Raw genomic sequence first — 22,878 nt, forward strand, 5'->3', positions numbered from 1 at the left:
CAAATCTTTGACCTTTAGGTGTTTTTGTTGTCTTTCCTTACTATTATTTTGCACAAATTTGTTATATATATCTTTTACCAAAACATACTTCAACTCTTTTCATACTTCAAGGGACTAGGTGCCTTTTACTCCAACCACAGAACACTATACCTTGTCAAAATTACACTTACTGTATTTTCCGCACTATAAGGCGCACCTAAAAACCTTCAATTTCCTCAAAAGCCGACAGTGCGCCTTATATATGGACCAATATTGAGCCACAACAGGTCTAGCGGTAAGGAGCCGTCAAATAAAGTTTGACTGACCTATCTACCTACCGACATGATAATCAGGTTGTCTGCAGGTCATTTAGCACCACGTTCTCTACGTTGACATTTTTGTTGACATTCTTTATATCAACAAAGTGGCTTTAGACATTCATCCGGGGTGCTTCCACTAGGGTTACCAAGGGACCAGCCGTTATACATTTAAAGCCGGATGGTTGGGGGGGAGACAGAGACTGCTGCGGCAGCGTGTCGGTTGGTCTGTGTTACCCAGAAAGCAGTTGGGCACAATTTCGTAACACCAAAACCGTGAGTGAAACAATGACTGGGGCAGACTACTAAATAAAGTACTCGGACCATTTCTTTATTATTATACATCCACATTTGTAGAGAACGGAACAAATCATGTCCCAGCGTCTATTCTATACGCCTTATGAAAAAAGTTTTAAAATAGGTCATTCATTGAAGGTGCGCCTTATAGTGCGGAGCATATGGTAATTTTCTCATTTTCAGCAATTGCTATCTTCAGTTCTAACCAAGGCTGAATAACGACATATAGCTGTTCAACTGTAGTTGAACATAGTTGTAATGTTCAACTATTGTCACACTCAGCATTTTCAGTAAACACCTGTTAGTGATGAGGGTGTGCCTGCACATCAAATGTTTATGCCAATTCATTTATTTGATACGTTCAAGTTTGCCCAGATAAATATGAGAATGAAATATAATGTTGCTGCTAACAGGAATTGCCCGCGGAACATCCAAGCTGACAGGTACTTGGTCCATTAATATCCTGAGCAGCTAGGACATCCCAGAAGCAGTAGCAGGAGGAGAGGGAGGGGAGGAGGAAAGAAAGGAGGAGAAGTACTTGCAGGAGGAGGGAGGAAGAAAGAGAGGGAAGGCTGTTCCGCTTGGATGGCCGGAGCAGTCAGGAGGCTGCTCGGGAGAGGAGACAGACAAGACATCGCTTTCGCTTTTTGCGCTTCCTTTCTCGGGCTTTTTCTCCTGAGTGCGTCCCGCTCCGCTCTCTGCGAGGAACGGAGCAAAAGAGGGGAGGGCAGGCGGGGAGGTAAGGAAGGGAGAGCTGACGCATCTGAGTGAGTGGGCACACCACACCGAGGCTTCACTTCTTTCTCCCCCCACTCCCGATATGCTACCCGCGAGACGCCTGCGCGCCGCCCTCGACCCGCGTTGCTGACACCGACAGGGAGCGACCCGGAGGAAGGAGGCAGGGAGAGCCGGCGATGGATGCAGAGTAGCTGCTCAGGAGGGGGGCACGCAAAAGCAAAAAGCAGAGCGGAAGCGTGTTTTTTTTTTCTTGTTTTGCGCACAAGCCAGAAAGAGACGCTGTTATTATCATTTCGTTATCTTGTTTTATTTCTTTTTTCTGTTGCCCGGAGCGTCACAAGTGTGAAATTTAGTTTGGCGACAAAAATTCGGATTAATCTGTGCCTGTGATTTTCTGGAAGAAATAACACACAACAGGTAAGATTATTATTATTATTATTATTATTATTATTATTATTATTATTATTTATTAATTAATATTTATTATTATTATTATTAAAACGGATTCTTAAGCGTACTTCAAAAATTAAACTCAAACATCTGAAACGAATGCCAGAGAATTATCTCAAGTTTTCCCAGATTACAATAAAACCTGGAGGCTGTGTGGAGAGGCGGGATTGCCTTTCTCTGAATTTCCCCGTCGTACTGATCGTATTTGTCTACTTTGTTGTGGGACCGTCATCATGTTGGATGCGAAGTAATCTAAATCTGTGAGCGCGTCTCTCCGATCGCTGCAGATGTTCGGCTAATCCCGCCGGCTGGTGACCCTCCCTACCAGTGCCATAATCCCCGCAGATTGCACTGAGTGCCGCCGCAGCCAATGACCGGGTGTCCCCTGTACGGACGGGACGAACGCGGAGCATAAAAACAAACTTCGCTTTTAAGCCAGTCGCTAACCCTTACAAGGAACGTACTCATATTTTGGATATAAATAAAATCCAAAAAATAGTTTTGTCTTCATTTTGGTGATGCTGGTTCGGGTCATGGTGATGGATTAGAGCATTTTTGGTAGTTTGCAGCCAGTGTCTAATGGGCAGCACTGCAGTGTAAAGCCACCATAAGTTTCTGGGATCTGTGTGTCTGGTCACTGGCATAGCAAATGGAAGCCGTAACTTTAGCTGTTTTGCTCCACAAACACGAATCAACAGTTGTACACTATAAAAAGTAATTTATGGGAGTGTTAAATATTAACCAATAGAATACTCCAATTTTAAATCAAAGATAATTTGTGGACATCTATTGTGGTCATTGTGTTTTTGTTGCTATGTCAGGTTAGTCAGTCCTCATCTTTCTGTAAGATATGTTAAAAGTTTAACATAGTACTCATCTAAATTTAGTTCAAAGATAGTCAAGTGACACCTTGGCTATCTTTAACTTTTTGTAAAATACATCGAAAATGTAACCTTTGCTAGGACAAGGTGCTCGTCCGAATATAGCTTAAAAATGATGTTGAATATCGTGCTTGGCTATTTGCTATTTGTGATGATGGACATCTTTCTGTGGCTGTCATGTCAACTTTCACTGTTCCAATGACATTATTACATTGTTTACATGGAGGAATGGAGAATGTCTTCGTTTTGGTGTTCAGTCCAAACTCATTTTGCTTGGGGAGGGTCAGAACTATTTTTACTATCAAACCTACACTTACCTAAACAAATTGATTCAATCTTAACCAAGAGGGTTAAGTTTTATGTGTTGTGTTATGAATACATGCATTTTCTTATGAGTATATATACTTGATGAAAGTTAGGAATTGTCATTAGGGTAGTGCTTTTTAAAAAGTTTACATGTTGGTGTAAGTATTTAAAGTTTTCATTTAGCTTCAGCTTGTTTAGTGACTGTTGATAAGCCTTAAGCCAAACTTTCTTGAAATGTATGCTTCCTGAAGATCTTAAAATATTTTTCCACGTTCATGTATATGTGCCACTTTGACCTCACCAACACGTGTTTGCTCACATTTGTGCTATTGTTGAACAGTTGTCACACTCAGAGATACACAATTTTCTCTCCAATCTCTTAGAAGATGACAGTGCAGTAGCTTGTACACTGATGATAAAAAAGAGAAGAAAAATACTGAAAAGAAAAAAAAAAAAAAAAAAAACATTTTCCCTCAGTATATCATAGTAGTTATGTTTTTCTATCTTATCCATGTTTGGTGCCACCCTTTGAATTGGAGTGGTAATGTCACTGCTCACAGGCACAGTGAAAGAAAAGGGATTTAACCCTGCAGTAGTCATTCCTAATAAACCGCATGTATTAATGTATTAGCTGTGGTTTTCGGGGAAAACTTTTAGATACCATTTACTAAGATGATTTAAAAAGTTTCAATCAAATTTTATGCTTCCGACTCAATAATTTTCTTCTTTAACTCTTTTACTTTTAGGTGTTTTTTTTTCAACGTTTGAGGGCAAACTAGATTATCAAAAGGATCTTAATAGTAAGCCTGTCAAACTAAGCAATAAATCAATTAATCCCATGTTAAATAATGCATCTCATTGACAATCGCTGTCCACTTGAATGCTCCCTTTTAATATTGATGAAAAGTCATTTTGAGAAACACTGCAAACATTTGACATCCAGCACAAAGTACTTGGTCTGCACTATCTGCCACTTTTGCCTGTTTTCTCTGCCTAGTCATAATAGCTGAATGACTATTATTTTTTTAAAGACAATTTTGGTTACAGAGACTTCATAATCGATTTTAATTATTGCTGTTTTATTTGTTTTGTTTTCTTTTGTATATTTAAAATGGTTCCAGTGTGAAAAATTCTTTAGAAATTAAAGTATTTTTTGATTTTTCAGTGGCATAATAATTTGTGGGACAATGCATCGTCCAGCAAAATTTATTGTAATAGACCTACTTAATAAGTTTGAATTAAACAAATTTAGTTTATAATGCATATAAAATAAGTGGTTGGCATTAGTTTGTCTTTTAGCTTTTGAGCTTACTATTATCTACTCAGAAATTTTTATTAAAATCTGCCAAAATGTCTTCATATTATTACACTAATTTTTGTTAATAACACTTTGTTTAATGGCGTAATTTGTTAGACATTTAAAATAAGGGGGAATAATGACGCAGTATGCACTATTCCTGAGCATCGGTCTGCTGATGTATATAGGCCTGCATGAGACAGACTAAAGGAGCAGCTCCAGTGATGCTCTCAGCGATCGCTTCCACACTTGTAATCTGACTTGACAAGAGCGGAACTTATTCTAAAGGGCTGTACAAGAAGAGGCAAAAAGAGAATTGCTACATCTTACAAGGATTCAGCTACTAGGATTAATCCTCATCTCGGTCCTAGTTTCTACACTCAGTAGTGCAGCATCAAGGGGACATTACGGACATCTGATAATCATTTTTTATTTTTTTGTAAATGATGATAGGGTGAAGGAGAGGGTTGATTGTGTAACTGATTTGATTAGCAAATAGCCATCGGATTCCAGGATTTGATTACCGTGAGTAAAAATACTGCAGTTTCTCTCAGCTCTGTGCAAGTTTTGTCTTTCTGGTAATTTTGCTGAATATTTTTCTCTGTAATTAGCTTAGATGTTGCACTGGTTTGTATCGTTGCTTTTAGCTAGGTTTAGGAACATTAACAAAGTCTCAGTTGACCTTAGAACTGCTAGCTGATGAAAAGAAATTAGTTTTCATGGCTAAGTTAGATATTCGTCATATGACCAGTAGAGACACATTGCAGTGTAATGTCATAAATAGCAAGGGAGAGAGAAGTAGGTCAGTTATGCTAGCTTGACTTTGACATTCTTAAACTTGTAGATTGCTGTAGGATTTGGTGTGTTTAGGTTCAGTAAAACAAAGGGCGACCTACACACCAAATCTGATGGATAATCAGAGTAATCAGGGAGTTAAATTAGCTGATCTACCACCGCTGTGGTAGCTAGCTAGTCTACCAGTCATTTATTAATAATCGGAAAATAAACATCAAGCCTGAAAGTACAAAACTGTAACTCAATGAATGTTATGTTCCTTATGTGGAAATGTTTGAATGTTTTTGTTTGTTTTGTGTTGAATTCTGATACATATAGTGGTGTTACTGCTATTTGCTATGGCAACGACTGTGTGTAGCTGACAGCGAGAAAAAAGAACATGAGTAGTTTTGAGTTATTCAGCATTTTGTCTGCCTTATTTTCCCTTTGCTGTGCCGCACTGCACTAAATGAATAATACCTACATCTCCAGGTTTTATTTTGTTAATGGAAATGTTCCACTGTGGTATCTCGGCTATGGAAAGTTTAGTAAAAGAATTGTCTTTTTGCCCTCCAGACTTTTGCATATGCACGAAATTTCTGGACGTAAATAAAATGCAACATGTCTACACGCTAAAGCACAAACCAGTACCTGCTGGTGACAGCTCCTTGCTGTCTAGATGTCAAGGATAACAACTGGATTTTTTTATTTTATTTTGGTTTTGGCTACCTGCTTGGAGACACAAAGTGCAGCGGGTCCCAACATCTCGAGTCTGGAAGCGGAGCAACCCTTAACGCTTGGCCACGTGCTATAAGCCAACGAATCTGTCAGGAGTGACAGAGCACTGAAGTGACAGGAAAAAAATACCCTAGGATATGCACATTTAGAGCCGTGGCATAAAACATTCATCGTATGCTTTCCCCGGGAAGTAGCCTTTCGAAGAAATGTGTCATCAAGGTCATTTTTATTTCATGCCTCTTCAGGAAAACCCAGCAGAAGGAACGAAGACGTAGGTTTTGTGTAGATTCCACATTGGTGAGTCTTCGGTGTGAGGACTCATAGGCAGTTTCTACTCTTCACATTGATTTGTTTTATCAGAGTGCTGACACTACATCTGCCTGGGCCCCCTGGGTTAGTCATGGCTGTATAGTCTCCACTGCTGTTACCTGTGTGCTGTCTGAAAACTCAAATGGAATCAACAGGTCGTGATGAGGTTCTTTTTTTCTTTATTATTTTTATTTCTTTATTATTATTTTTTTTTTACAAATTTTTTCACTCACCGGAGAATCTTCATTCTGTAGAACTGGTGGATCGCTGTAATGAAAATGATCAAAACAGTAGTGTGCAGGGTGTCTAAGGCCATATCTCTCAAAATCATTTTGTTTTTGCTTATCAGTCAAATAATAATGATATTTTCCTGTGGTTGCAATTATGTTTATTGAGATATCAGAAATAAAATATTAGGACATATAAGTTTAAAGATTTTAGTCATCAATCAGTAGTTCCATCAATTTTTAACGTAAATGTGAAAGATGTTTAGCTTCAGTTTTTTTTCATGGCAATTGGAATTCTGTTGCTTTGGGTCAAACCATCGTTATACATTACTGGTTTGGACATCACATGACGTTTAGTTAACCAAACAAGCAACATTGCAATAGCTGTGATCAGGAATATCACACAATCACGCAAAGAATCAGAGAAAGGGAGGCAATGTTTTGCTATTAGTCCTCAGTGCTCCCACAACTAGATACAAAGATCCAAGGATCAGGTCAGGAAAAAGTTTTAATCTAGAAAAACATTGAGAAAGTACAAAGTACAACTTACCTTTGACAACCTAAAAGCGTACAATGTGCTGCGGAGTTTGGTATGTTTTGTTTCAGTTGGCACTAAATTAAGGTGACCCTCACACCTACACTCTGACACATCATCATTAGAGCAGAGGTTTAAATTAACTAATAAACCAGTACTAGTCTTAAAGCAACTAACTCTTAAAGATTGCAAAAAAAAAAAAATCCATCAAGCCTGAAAATTCAAAAAACATAAAACTGTTACAGACTTAATGTTCAGTTTGGGGTTTTTATGTATTTGTGTCAGAAATGTTTTTTTGTTCATTGCCTTGGCTTTTCAATGTGGCCTCGGCTCTGTGGTCCATCCATGGCAACCGACAGAACTCCTGGCACAAGGAGTGAGTAAAAGCAAAATATACGTGGTTTAAAGTTTTTTTTACGCCTGGTGGTTTTCCCTTTGTTGTGGCCACTGCAGAGGGCTGTGATTTTTAAAAGTTCAATAAACATCAAAAACTGGACTAATGACCTTGTTTGTTTGTAAAGCGTGGCAATATTCATAACAGCTATAAAATTGTTTTGTGGACATGACTCAGTGCATAGTAATGGTGCCTACAGGAGGCCAATAGGTGACCTCCAAACCCTTAAGGTATATAAGTGGGTCAAACATTTGATTCTGTCCCTTGTCTCAAATTACATGTGTTGTAAAGAACCATTGTCCACTGTAAAGAGAGAAGTGCCCAATGAGGTGACTGTTTCTATTTTTGGAAGTATGACCAACATGGGCTGAAAGCCTTCCTTCACTTCCGCCACTTCCATTGTTAAAACTACAGGAAGAATACAATTTTAAAACAGCTCAGAAAATGTATGTAATCATTCATAACTTGTCCTTCTGTTCGCTGATTGGACCGGTTGAATCTCTAGCAGAGGAATCTAGCTCAGTGGGAGAAAGACTCAACGGAATACCAAAGGGAGATGAGAACCAAGCAAAACTGCTTTAAAAGCAATGTTCAGGCTAGGTTTTTTAACCAATTAAAAACAAGTCTTTGTTTTGTTCATTCAACATTTTTCAATAACACACCGATCTTTGCAAAGACACCGTGTTGGCAAAATAAATGAAACACTTCAGAAAATATGCTGCAGTTATAAGAGTAATTAACAGAATTGTAATGGCAATTATTTTCATTCATTCAAGACTTTTCTTTTTGCACATGGGACAGGCACAAAAAATATTAATGTTCGTTTAATAGCATGTTGAAAATGATTTATATCCTCACAAATTAATGAAATCTTTGTTGGCATTACAGGAATAAAACCTGTAACTATTGTCCAGCTTTTTATAAGTTTCTTTTGTGACAAGGTCAAAATCTTTTGAGGTTGGAAGGATTCCTTTCTTTCAAGTCGATACTGACCAAAATATTAGTATGACTCCATCAGAAAAAAACACATTTACACATTCTAGAAAATATAATTCAGTAGTTTGAAAATAAAAATCAAACTGCCACAACAGCGATTTAATATTTCATGGTCAAGCCAAAGTCAAATTTCCACAGGTCTTTTGATGAAGCTAACTGTAAATAAATGAAAGCAGAAAGCCGCTTGTTTCAGTTTAACTGTTTGTTTTGTTTTAACCTGAACTCTATTAATTTTTAAAAATTAAACAGCTTGGAGACATTTGCCCGTGGGACGATAAATGCTGAATAAACAAAGGTCCTCGATGCTGCCGAACCACAGAGCAGCTCAGTGTTCTGTCCACCAGACATCACATGTGTAAATCAGGCAGAGAGGAGCTGCTTGATGAGCCCAGCTGCAGGCGTTGCAAAGAAAAACATGTCTGCCAATCAGCAGACTGGAAATGTTGGTATTTATGGCCTCTAAGAACTAAAAATTCTATGATTGTCAGGATTATGCTTCATTCAAAAAGTGGACTCACAAAACAGAAAAGATGAGTTGTGTTTGAAAGTGGCTGTTTGTAGATGCATCCATGCTTTTTCTTTCTACCTTTTTCCAAAAATAAAATAATTATTTTTGACCAAAAAAGATATGCACAACATGAAAAGTTTTCTAAACTAGCTAATCTTGATGATTGTGTTCAGTTTCCTGTTAAACCTTTCTCCCAACACAGAAGAAATACACTCATGATAATTATGCTGATCATAATTGTTGTCAAAGCGAACTGTGGATTAAATGTAATTTGCAGCATCGTAAGCTCTTGTCATTATGTGCGTGGTTCTGTGTGTTTGGAGCTCTCAGCTGTCATGAAGTACTTGGTTATACAGCAGTGCTGGTTGCTATTGTCTGCCAGTCCCATCGCTGAGTGTCTTTGTATTTTTTAGATGAAGCAAAAAAAAAAGAACAAAACAAAGAAGACCGTTAAATGGTTCTTTGAGGCGGCTCCATTTCCTGCTCTATTTATCCTTTCTTATTGAATCTCTAAATTCCCTATTTGTAATTCAATCAAATTAAAATCATTTTCCCTGCTTTTGTGATACTTTATGATGATCTGCCACTTCTAGGCTTTTGGTTTCAAGGCACTGCGCTCCTCTGGGGTACGTCTTCACAGACCGTCTGAGCCGCCGACGTTTCCTAATTCAAACAATGTTGCACACACTGCCTCTTCCTTGGGAACGGCTTTAATTGAGTGCTTAATAAGAGCACCGCCACACAGCAACCCGCTTCGACGGGGGATGTGAGCGCTGGGACTGCTGCATTATTAAATGGACTTATATAAGCCCTGGAAACATCTTTCTCTTTACAAGTGATCTCGGAGTAAGGCCAGACACTTCTGATGATACAGTTCACCTCTCCTCTATGCAGGGATGTTTTCTTTGTTGTTGTTGTGTTTTATTTATTATTTAAAATCCACATGAGCATATTTTTAGAGGTTTATTGTACGTCAATGGGTGTACCTTTTGTTTTTACTTTTGGGTTAAATCCAACAAATCAATTTAATAAAACTGCTCTTTGTTCTGTGTGTTAATAATAATAAGTTAGGGTGTTTTCCCACTAGTCTCAGTTCGGTGAGGGACCAAAGTTGCAACATTTGTTACATTTTCAGCTGCTGCAGTTTTCTTTCACACCCCACTGTGTCAAATGAAGCAAACCCTTTGAAAAAACTGTTCATCTCCTCACCTGTGGTGGTGCTGCGCCAATGACCACTGAAGGAAATTACACAAACACTGGCGCAACTGTCTTCTTCACTAAATTGTAGACGGAAATGGAATCGATTTAAGTTTTAATGGTTGCAGGATTGTCTTTGGCAAAAGACCACATGGCGTTTCTCCCGCTAGCGCTCATTTGTTTTGGTTGTATTTACCCAGAATGCCGTGCGGTATATTTCGCTTCCTGGTTTTGGAGCGGTGTGAGGTCCGCTTGGTATTCAAACCGTGCCACAGTTCACTTCAACTGAACGGAGACCTGGGTTTGTAGGCGGATCAGTGTTTGATTTTTAGTCTTCATCGGAGTTCGATTATGTTTTCACACCTCCCTTTCTGGGCAAACAAACCAGTGTTTGATCCAGAGTTTGGTTAAAGTGGACTAAATAGGGCTGATTTGAGTGCACCTTGAAAGTATGGAAAAAGGAAATAGGCATGACCCCAATTAATTATGGTACAATGAGACAAAGTAAAAATATCACGGTTTGACAGTATTTTGTAACTTTACACAAAAGCTTCAAACAATGATAAATCTCAGTTGTCAGGTGTAAGACAAAGTAAGGTCCATTAGACAAAAATCTGATACAAACTTAACTATTCCTACTTTATTAATAGAATATGTAAGTAAGTTAAAAAAAAGTCAGTTGCAGAAACAAATGTTTTTGTTATTTACATTTTAGGTATTATTGCGATTTTAATTTAATCATGTTTAGATTACATAAAAAGACAAAGTTGGATTTAATAGATTCAAATTTGATGGCTCAGTGGAGTATATTATATTGAGTCTAATGTAATCATAATCTGACATATTTCTTAAGACTTGATTGGATGAAATGAGTCACTCTACCTAAATAGAGTAGGAAATGTTTTCAGATGATAGTACATTATTTAATACATTTTCACATGATATTCCAATAATTTTTTGTGTTTATTTCCATAGTACATGAAACTACTAAACAACAAGAAATAAAACTGACGCCATGAATTAACTACATGTATCCAAAAGGGGTTGTTTACCAAAATGTAATCAAAATGGGAATGGACTGCACGGCAGTGCATAGTACAAAATACAGAAGTTGCAACTTTAATTGTAACTTACTGATAACTGGTGGATACATACTTGGGAATGCGTGACATAACTCATACAGACATTTTGAAAATAATCTGACTAGGGCTGTTGTAAATTAATATTTTAGTAATTGAGTAACCTATTGATTATTCTTACGATTAATCGGATAAAAAATAATAAAATAAAACGGTAAATCTAACATAACAGTTGCGTAACTATCATTTATCAACATCAGTCCAATTTTTCACATTTGAGCTAACAATAGCTTTTCTGTAGTTTAGAAAATTAACCTGTAACAATAACAGCTCACTTTCTAAGTTAACCTGAAAAAAAGTTGTACAAAAATCTGAAATTATATTCAGTGTATTAATAAAGAGGGAGGCTCACATATATGCTTATAAAAAATGTCTATACTCCAGCTTAAGAGATGAACTCTCACCTTGTCCAGCCATTTATAGCTTTTGTGTTTATGACGAGATGTTATACTTTCGTTCGTCACACACAGAAACATCGACCAGCTACGTGTCGCCACAATGAGCTCCTCGACCGCCACCCATTTGTTGAGACTGGGATAATATGAAATAAATTTTCCACTTCGTCCGTAAAGCTACACCTACTTACTAATGTGAAGCCGCCTGCCATGTTCAGTCTGTCCGCTCACCTGTATAAATACACCTTCAGCACTTTTCTCTGCCGTTCACTCAGAACCGGCCACCAGGCAGCAGCTCCGGGAGGAGAAAGGCTGCCGAACTCCAGGCATTTTAAGGATGCTTGTTGGTCCCCCGAAAAACGACAAAAACCTGAACATTATCACCAATCAATAAAATCCCCACGGCCGAACTTGAAAATTAGACGTTATGCTGCTAATACTTAGCTTTCGTCACCAACTCAGGCGGAAGTGAGAGAGAGCTCTGCACAACGCAAATAATAACCCGGCCAGAACACGGTGCGCTAAATAATAAAACATAAGTTAACGAGGCTTCGAGGCAGATCAATTTCCTCGGGGAATTTTAATAATCGAGGTACTCGAATCACTCGAGGAATGTTTCAGCCCTAAATATAACCCATATAATAGAACTTTTGTGGTAGTTACGGATTAACAATACGCCAAGAACATAAACATGTTTGTGTGACACTTAAGAGGTTGAGAAAAACAATCACAGAAGATTTCATTGTTACTTCTACTCAAGTCTTGATTGTCACAAGCTGATTGGGGCATACCAGTGCTTCTCAGTAGACAGTATGGTTTGATTGTACTACCAGAAGACCACAACCCTTTGGAAAATGAAAAAAAAAAAATAGGATGGCAGATGTGGATGTTGATGAAGTAAAGTGGTTATATTATGCAACGTGGCAATTTGTTCTTTTGAGGATGAACCCAAGCAACAAAGAAAATGTGAAAATCACCACTCAATTTGGCAATCAATGGCAGCAGAGGGAACATTTTCATCAAATAACCTTTTATTGCTGTGCAGAAATCCTTTTCTTAATTCTGCTGAATTCTAAAGAGGAATACTGTCTGCAAAATCAGGTGCAAAATGCCCTCCGTTTCTCAGGAGAACCTCGCTCAGGTGAAAGAATGTTCTGAACAAATTATATTATTAAACAACGAAGGAAAGCATCCAGAATCCACATGAATGGATGTTAAAGATCCGGTTGAACTGGGAATGAATGCATATATATATATATATATATATTTTTTTTTTTTTTTTTTTTTTTTTTTTACTTTTATTATACGAGTAATATATGAAACAAAGTGAAAATGTTTATTATTCTTTTGATCATGTTTTAAGTCATAATAACCTATAAAATTAAGATTTATAAATAAAATTTTTAGTTCCTGTATCCATTAGATGAATTCTAGACTATTACAAAATGCTGCTTATTTGATCTATTTTTTAGGGACATTATTTAATTTCACCCTTATCAGAAACATATATTGGAAAAGCCCAGCAATGCTGCGTATGTATCCACAATATATGTTTATTCCACTTCTTTATCTTTCTTTCTTATTTCCCTACTGAAATTATTTCAGTAGGGTTAGGGCTATTTTTCTAACTGACCTGTAGTTTTTGCTGCTTTTAAATTGGAGAGAGCACAAGAGTGGTAAATATGATTGTTTTTAATTAGTAATTATCTGGAGAAGGCAGAGAATGCAGTCAGGGATCGAGAGATGAATTATTATTGATCATGAAACGCATTACAAACCTGATCTAGCAGCAAGATCAATCCTCTTCACAAACCAACATTTCTTCTCTAGTGGCCTGTTGTAACCAAACCACAATGTAAGGAATTAAGGAATTTTCCCTTTGTATGTTTTTTTTTTCAGACAATGTAAATGAAGTGAAGATAGATTCTTTGATACATAAATTTCTCATTTGTTCGTAACAAATGGAAAAATAATTATTTTTCACTTGGATGAACCCACAACACTGAATCCACACATTAAGCTTTTGTCCGATTATAGATGGACTAGATGACAGTGGAACAAGTCTGATTACTGAAACTGAAAAAAAGAAGAAATTTATTGAACCTGATTATCAGTTATTTAAAAAATTGCAGCTCACAATTAGCCACCAAAACAAACACATTTATTCTACCGCTAATATTATCTTACACCAAACTGATATATAATAGCTAAAGAAAAAAGCATGTTTACTTTACTTTTCAAAAATGATTTAACAAGATGTCCATTTTCAGGGCTTGATATTTTCAGACTCCAAAATCTCTTGGTTTTGTTCAGGTGTGCGGACTGCCAAAATAATTTCTGTCACCGGTTGACTTTTATTTAATTAGATTTTTTAAATGCCTTTTAAAAATGAACTGTACTGATATTGTACTGATACTGTTAGCTGACACACTTCCTTTTATAGCTAGATTCATCGTTTTATTTTCAAGTGCGTCATTTATGTCCTTGTTTCAGTAAATGATTTTGAAGTATCTCATTAGAAAAGGTTGATAGAAACAGCAAAATACTAAATAACTTCTACAATTTCAGAAAAAAGTTTTTATGCTTGCTTGAGGTGTGTTTTCAACTTTTATGACAGAGTTAACGCACTTGCCAAATATGTTATGACGTTGGGGCCTTTTCCATCCATTGTCTGAGACAAAACTGAAACATTTCAAAATCCAGACCTCCAGTTCAGAGAAAAGACTTAATTATATGAAACTGTTATATTGTAATGCATTTTTCAGCCATATCTAAATATATAAAAAAATAAGTACAAATGAAGACATATGACACACACCCTGTCCTATTGTTGCAGAACACATCATTATTTTCACACTCTTGATCCCAAACCAAATGCACTATTCATACACATACACAAATGCCTCTAATTTCTTTTTTAAAATAATTTTTGTCATACATTAATACAATAAGATCATGTTCCACATTTTTGCTTCTTTGTAACTTGCCACGTAGCTTGGAATTGTTCTCCATTAAATCACCACATTAAATCAGAGCAAATTGTGGTTGAGTGGTGAAACAAATCGGACTGAAAAAGTGTTAGCCATGTTTCAGCTGCCAAGCAGGGGCACCCAGCCCTGTACCTTGGTATCTATTTTTCACATATTTTGTTCAAATGGGTCTTAACAGACATGTTACTGAATTACTTAATGCTAAAGTTTTGTTGTGCTGGCTCTGGCCTCTCTCCTAACTTTGTTTTTTCTCCTTTATATTTTAGGACATTATCTTTTATGTATCCCAGAGGGGAAGAAAAAGAAGTATTTCCTAATTGCCATTTTCACATGTACAGCAGGAGGAACATTGTGTTCATTTAAAATAAGCTTGAAGAGAACTGCAGATGTTTCAGGTATTAAAAATGTAATCAGTTTTTTCCCATTATGAAATTATTAGGTATTCTGGAAAGGCTCTGTTTGTTTATCAGACCATTTCAGATGCCCGGGGTTCAGATAAATGAGTTCCCATAGCCATTGTATCAAAGAACAATTAGCTGGTTCATCCATTTAAGCTTATGATGGCAAGAAATAATAATACAAAACAGAAGAAACTTCTTAGCTTAGCTATGAAATATAACAGATATCAGGAAATAAAAAAAGGAGCCATTCAGAGCCATCGCAAGGATATCATACATTATCTTTGTGATAAATCTTACATTAATTGACAACTAATTTTACCACATCTACTGAGTTGACTGTGTGTTCCATTCTTTTATTTTGTCCACTTGAAATAGAAATTGACCAAAACAATAAGTACCACCTAACAGAGGGTGAAGGTAAATAGTTTTCCTAATATTTCTGCATAACTTGAGTTTCATAAACAATAATAGTAACTGGAGTGCCCACAAGTGGTCAAATAATGATATGGAAGAAAATTAATATTTGGAGCCACTTAAAGTATTTAGCATGCTGAGGTGAGTGAATCTGCAGAATAGGCATCTGCATTTGATTGACACTTGCATAAATTCCTAATGTTGGAAAAAAAAAAACAAAACACTATTTTGCAATTGTGTTTCCTTTAAGTAAGAAAATCAGACATGAATAAGTTTGGTGTGATAAGTCATTAACAAACATCATCCTCTTATCACTTGCTTCCATCTTTTCCCTCAGTAGTATCATCAGGTCGTTGATCAGATGAGTTGTGTGATGCAATTTTACAAAATACACTAAATGTTTTTTGGCTTTCATATAGCCGAAAAACAACATCATCCTGCAACAAGAGTTTTGTTTTTTTTTCCAAATTGGCTTGTTTCTATTAAGCAAATCTAATTTTGTAATTCCAATTTGTGAAATTTTATGGTAAATAGAAACACAGACGTCATTGCTGTCTGCCTCTTGGCAGCCCTCCAGACAGTTTCAAACTTTTTTTCAGATTTAGTGAAATCTCTGGTTTCTCTAAATCTGAAATTAATTTCTGCAATCTTACCTTTCTCCAGATCTGATCTATTGTAGTCATACAATAGATCATTTTAATCCCTTTTAACTGTTTAACATTGATCCACTCTTTCACTTTTGATACTGATACAGATATTTGATGTTTAGAATCGTGTGATGCCAATCTCATGCAGAAAAAACATGCTGAATTGACTTAAAACGTTTCATTTTTTTAAAACACAGACTAAATATAGTGAAATACAAATTTATTTGATAACTCTGCACCAGTACAGCACACTGAAATTCACCAATATCTTCACAAGCCTTGTCAAAAATGTAATAACAGTCAGATCAGACTGTGTAATTAGTAGTTAGTTAGTTAGTTAGTTAGTTAGTTAGTTAAACTTTATTGTCATATTGCATACACAAGGTGAATACAAAACGAAATTTCGTTGCATACAGCTCAAGACAGTAAATATGTATCTAAATATAGAAAATATAGAGTGAAGGAATAACAGTAAAAGAGTTCTTTGTTCTATGCAAGAGGCAGATATAATGTGGAGACCAGATTTTCAAGTGCAATACGGTTGGGAGTTCAGCAGTCTAATGGCAAGTGGAAAAAAGCTGTTTCGGAACCTGGATGTCCTGCACCGGATGCTTCGAAACCTCTTTCCAGAGGGCAGCAGGGAGAACCATCCATGCTGTGGGTGTGAAGGGTCTCTGACGATGTTTCGACCCCGGGACACGCAGCGCCGGGATGAAAGGTCTTGAACGGAGGGAAGGGTGGCCCCCATGATCCTTTCTGCTGTCCGCACCACTTAGTAGTATAACAGTTAATGTAAAATAAATGATAAATAAATTGAGACTGACTGAAACAACAGGGTTAACTACATTGGTCAAACGTAAAAATAAACTGCAACAAATCTTCATTCAAATGGTTCAGAAAGTGCAATTAGGAATTCTATAAAATAATATAAAATAAATAAATAAAGCATGACATCACTCAGAGCACAAAGCATAGAGTTAGACTGACTAGATCTGCCATTGCTGATTGGGCACATTGTCACCAATACCAGATCTAGAATTTTTCTCAATATCGGGACTGATACAGATACTAATATCATATCAGTGCATCTTTAATTCTAACTTGTGTATTTGACTAATCCAAAAATGAGAAGAAGCCAGACGTAGGATGTCATATTATTAAGGTGTGCACACTTAACACAGCTGTGTTTTTATGTTTTTACATCAGATATCTATTTGTTTTTTAGTTGAAATGCTCATATTTGTCATGTTATGGGCAGAAAAATGTTTAAAGTTATATATCAATATCTTGTTATTGTCTTTCTAAAATGGGTTTGTACAATTTGGAGAAGCACTTTATACCCAAATGACTTTGAATATTACAAACAAAAATTAGACCTGATTTACATTTAGAAATTAACTCTTAGCAGGAAAACAAACCATAGGTGTTGTTAAAACATTTCTCATGAAATTTAAAAAGAGCACAACTTTTTACTATTCACTAAAAAGGAAAGGAATTAAAACAAAGGAAATTGTGTCGGTAACAAAGGAGAACAAGAAGCTGGAATTTCAAAAAAAAAACATGGAGGCTTGGTGTTAATTATTCATCAGTAAATAAATAAAAAATAAAACTCACACATATATACATTCACTGATGACTAATAAGGTTGGGGTCTGAAAAGCTGAGAGTGAAAATAATCATCTGGACCTTTTAATTAAACCGAGTAAACAGCACAGAGAGCAGAAGGTGATTCACAGCATAACAACACCTGCATGTTGTTATGGATGTTGAACTGAGCTCAAAGCTCCAATTAGCATTAAGATGGTCAGGTTGGAATGGTATATCTGATGTGTTTAATAAGATAATATTAACTTAATAAATATGTGTCATGTGTATGTTCACCAACTGGAAGACATGAAGAAAGAATATTAGTCTGTACTAGGAAAGGCAAGGCAACTTTATTTATATGGCACCTTTCAGCTGGAGACAATTCAAAGTGCTTGTATAAAGAAGTTAAAAACAACATACAAGAAGATTAAAAAAAAATCAAACAGATAAAAAAATAGACAAAGTAAACATTAAAAATCGCTTGTCCATTTAAAGTCAGCCCACAGATTTTCTGTCAGATTCAGTTCCAGGCTTCCTTCTGGTGACAGTTCTTTAGTCGATTTAGCATGCTGTTGTGATGCTGTACACTGAAACTGGTATTTGGATCGTTTGCATCTAAAAACAACAAAAAATGGAACTGCAAATCATGATTGTGCCACCACCATGTTTCACTGGGAGCATGCTGTTGCATCTGGGTAGGTACAGCCCTGTTTCTGCATCTAATGTACCTTTTGGAAGTGTGGCCCCCATCTCCTGGCAGATAGATAGATAATCAATCAATCAATCAATCCAATCAATCAATCAATCAAATAGCGTTGGATTAAGAGGATAGCAGCCCAAACTTCCCTCACTCCAGCCACTTGGTCCAGTTCCTTTGGGGAGTCCGAAGGAGTTTCCAGGCCAGCTGAGAAGCAAAGTGATTCACACGCTTCACCCCGTGCTGCCAACATGCTAAATCTTCAATGTACGTGTGACATATAAAAATGAAAAAGGAACCCAGTGCTTTGCTACTAATTGTCAACACTAGATAACAAGGACAGTAAAATGTTTTTATAAGAAAAAGCAAGGGAGATGGAGGTAGGTCAGTTGTGCTAGCTTGACTTTGACAACAGTGACGTGTAGACATGCTGTGGAATTCGATGTGTTTCAGTTCAATTTAAAAAAACAGAACTATGTGACCCACACCAACTCTGACAGATCATCAGTAGAGCAGGTTTTTAAATTAGCTATTTAACCACCATTGTGTTAACTTAGCTAATAGCAGTGGTAGCTAACCTACCACAGCAATCACTTATTTATGATCGCAAAATAAACTTCAAGCCTAAAAACATAAAAGTGTAACGGACTGAATGTTCTGTTCTTTTTGTGAGAAATTTTTAATTGTTTTTTTTTTGTGCTGAATCCTGATACACTTATGCAATTTTGCTTTTTTGTTTTATTTTTTTTGCCCCAGTTGAATTTTACAACATTTATCTCATATCAGAGATGGATTTTTTTTTAAATTGTATGGTGTTAGTATTTTAGTAGGAGTGTGTATCATTTTTAGAGGAGCTGCACGTTTTCCTCCAGCTGCTATCTGCTGCCGCTCTTAAAGCCCAGTAATACCTCTCAACTGCCATCCATTCAGAAGCGGCTCTTTATGGGCTCATTTTGTGCATGGAAAATTCTGCTAATTCTGTGATGGGTGAAATTGAGTCAGTGTTACAATTTTCAGGTAATTCGTTGCTGACTGAATATACACGTTATTTATCCTGCTTATGCCCAAGAGCATCATCAGCCCTTTTGCTTCAGCAAATGGGGCCATGTTACATTACACCTATCATATCAGATGCTTGATTCGCAGCAGAATCTGTCTGGAAATTATGTCAGGGAATTAGGGAATATTGGCATAACACCTCCCCTATTAATTCCAATAATACCAGGATGGTTTTGCACTGCAGGTTTTCCAACTGTACCATCAAAACAGCATTGGATTAGAATGTATTTCTGAGACAGATAAAAGCATGAATTAAAAATTCTGCTACTTCTGGTCTTTTTTAGTTCATCACACTTTGAATGGAATTATTATTGACTTGTACACTACCTTACAAAGGGGTCAATATCCCTTCAGCCTAAATACTTGAATACATGAATACTTCGGGCCACGACTAAATATGCTTATAACTGTAACTGTAATAATAGGACTTTATTCTTGTAATATTTATGTGTTACTCCACCCGGTGGGCGGTCACGTGCAGAGTGACTAAGTTGTTGCCAACCAACTGACTTTGTTGCTATATTTAGCGATATTTCAGACAAAGTAAATTGGTATCGGTTAAAATTGGAACTGGGAGTTCAGGCTTATATGGCCGATATCAGTGATCGACCAGAAAACTGCAATTGTTGCACCCCTCAATCAAATAGTGGCCTATAAGATGTTTAATGGTTAGGATATTGTTAACTCACCTTAAAACTTTTCTGGAACTTTCTCCTTCACCTGTCTGCTGCGTTCCTGGAAACCATTTATAATAATTCACATAAAAACTTGATTAAGTATGTTGAAGTTTGAGGTTTTAAGTGGCAAAATCTGAAAAAGCTCAATTAATGCAAATACTTTTGCAATGCAAAAAGCATTCTGATTTCTGACTTTATTCGTGAGTGGCATAAAAAGTGTGTCATAGCTGGAAGAAGCTCCAGGAAGTCCAGGCTGACTCCTTTGTTAGCAAAGCGCTGCTGGATGTTCTCCGCCTCGTCCCGCCATTTATCAACTTCCATTTTCCTGGCATCAAGTAACTAAACAGATTACAGCAACAATGGGCAAGAGCAGAGTTGTGAGGCCTTCAGCAGTGTGTTATCTTTGACTGCCCAGCATGCTTTATCAGATCCAGTTGAAAGGACCTGATATCTGCCCCCCCTCACTTGAAGGGGGGCTTCGAGTGAGGTTTTGATATTTTTAAAAATAGATTTTACAACTGGAGGGAAACAAAGTTACCAAGAGTAACTTCAGTCTTGTGAGTACGCTCTGTTCTCTCTAAAGGTATTATGCCTCCCTGATGATTGTCCGTCTTTTGAACATGGATTCCAATGAGCTCTCTCTGTCTGATGGTCTGAGGAAGACGTAGAAAGTCACAGTCTGTAGGTGTTCATATCAGATCACTTATCTTTTGTATATGAAGCTAATTGTCACTCCATTTGAAAGCTTTTTTTCTATCAAAAGTATCTCAGATGCATTTGGTAGATGTGCTACAAAACCATATATGCTTATCAAGCAAGTTCCCAGACAGCACACACGCACAAAACTAAACTGAGGTAAAATAAATAACATTTGCACTAAGATGGTACAAGTGTTTTGGATGATAAACCGAAAATTAACAGACACAAAAATTGATCAGGTTTTTTCCTGCCGATTCTGATCACCCAGGAGGGCTGATCACGGCCGATCACAGATACCGATCATATAATTATTATTTTTTTAATCATAAAAACTACCGGTTTACATTATGTGGAAAAAGGAACCATGAATTCTCCTTAATTTAGACAAAAACTTTCCAAGAAATAAACAGTACAGGCATTGTCCAAATTGTACTGCTATCAGTAATACTATCTTTAACAGACTGAAAACATATGAAGGCTCTGAAGAGGCTAAATAATGCAAAAAGTCAAAATAAAACCTCTCAACATTGCCAAAAATTCAAGTAAAAAACTTAACATTCAAAGGCAAATACAGGTTCCATTACAATAAACAATCCTGAGTTACTGAATGAAAACTTCCTGATAGCATGGCGGCTAGCTGATTACTGCTAGTTCTGATTGGCTGTTTCTGACTGAGCGGAGTAATTATGCAGAACAGGGAGGAGGCAGAGGAGATCGATTATTTTTTCAGAGATTATCTGTCTCATGTTTAGGAGACAGATAGGAGACAGTGAAGTTTTTTATGTAAAATTTATTTTTTAAGTTAGATGCTGCAGCTTCAAGCAGAGGTTCGGTGTGAGAGTCACTACCAGGTGGAGCAGAAGCGGCGCTCCGTCTGTGAAATATTACTACCTGTAGCGTAGCAGCGGTTCAACAGTGAGAGCAGAACCAGCGTCTTACATCGYAGCTCAAAGACTTAAATAATTTTGTGGGTTATTTGTTTAGCTTTCTGACCATCATGCTAATCCGGGTGAGTGTTTGTAGCTGTGCGCTGCTTTACCTGCTATCTGATCATCCATATGTCTTTTTTCACTGCAGTGAGCCTCGATGCAGCCAAACTCCGTCAAGTATGACATTTTATGCCATATTAGATTCGTCGTGTTGATGCATTTTGACCTGCTTCACCCCACGTGCTTCAATTTTCCGCCGCAACACACAAACTTCCCCATTCACCTCATTACACACCACATCGCTTAGGATTTGTTGCTGCGCGTTTGTGGAGTGTGAAGGAAAGAGGAGACTAGCTGTACAGGCAGGCTGCGAAATGAGATGCAGGTGATCGGTTTGTGTGATCGGCAACAAGAGACCATGATCAGCGATCACCGATCATACACTTTTTCACGGAAATCGGTCGATTATGATCAGTGGCCGATCGATCGGCACACCTCTAATGATGATGGTTGACGATATAGGCTTAATTTAAAACAAAAACAACAACAACTGATAAAAACAATAAGTAGGACATTCAACTAAAATCTTATCTGAATAAAAGTGTCTTAAGCTTGCTTTTTAAAGAAATCAACATTTGGGGCCACACAGAGATTAAGGGCCTGTTTTAAACACGAGTCTTGGCAGAACTGAATATTGAATAGAGTATTTTTTCTTTAACATCATAATAACCTGAACCAGGGCTGTGTGTACATTTATGACCTGCTCTAGTTGTTTAGGGAAAGATATTGTATGCCCAAAAAAATCATTCTGCAGGTTAGGATTTAGGAACTTATCATCTAAAATGTTTCAAAGGAAATAAAATAAAGTGAGGAAGTTACTGTGGGAGTTCACAAGAACAAAATGTGAATATATCAGATGTTGCCAAAGGCTTTCACAGTGAGCACATTTTTAAAAACTGATTTGAAGGTCACTAGAGACATATTTTGCCTGAGTTCATTCAACAGACCCAGATCAAAAATTGTTAATAAAGCAGCTTCCTGTTCTTTGACCTAGCAATAGATGTCAGGGCAGTTTGCACAGATGCCATTGGTTGTAAGGCTACAGGGAAAGTGAATGAGTCTGTGATTAAAGACTCAGGTCATTTAAAGCAGTGCTATAAAATTTTAAAACCAATAGCAAATCTAACAAGGTGCTAAATACTCAGTAAAGCGTTTATGACTCATTTTAGTTATTAAAAGTGGAGATACTGGAATTTGAGTCAAGAAACAATGACTAAGTGACAAGGAAGGCAATTCTCGCA

General features: G+C 36.9%; 1 protein-coding gene across 2 annotated transcripts in view; it reads left to right on the forward strand.

The window, feature by feature from the left end:
- The first annotated feature begins 1,136 nt into the window (after positions 1-1,136).
- The window catches only part of cntn4 (contactin 4), a 246,126-nt gene continuing 224,384 nt past the window's right edge, over positions 1,137-22,878 (forward strand). For both annotated transcript variants that reach the window (XM_008410160.2, XM_017304953.1), the window contains exon 1: positions 1,137-1,748. The gene's annotated coding sequence lies outside the window, so the exon portion shown is untranslated. The remainder of the gene's footprint in view (positions 1,749-22,878) is intronic.

The sequence above is a fragment of the Poecilia reticulata genome, linkage group LG5 (genome assembly GCF_000633615.1).
Source record: "Poecilia reticulata strain Guanapo linkage group LG5, Guppy_female_1.0+MT, whole genome shotgun sequence".
NCBI lineage: Eukaryota > Metazoa > Chordata > Actinopteri > Cyprinodontiformes > Poeciliidae > Poecilia > Poecilia reticulata.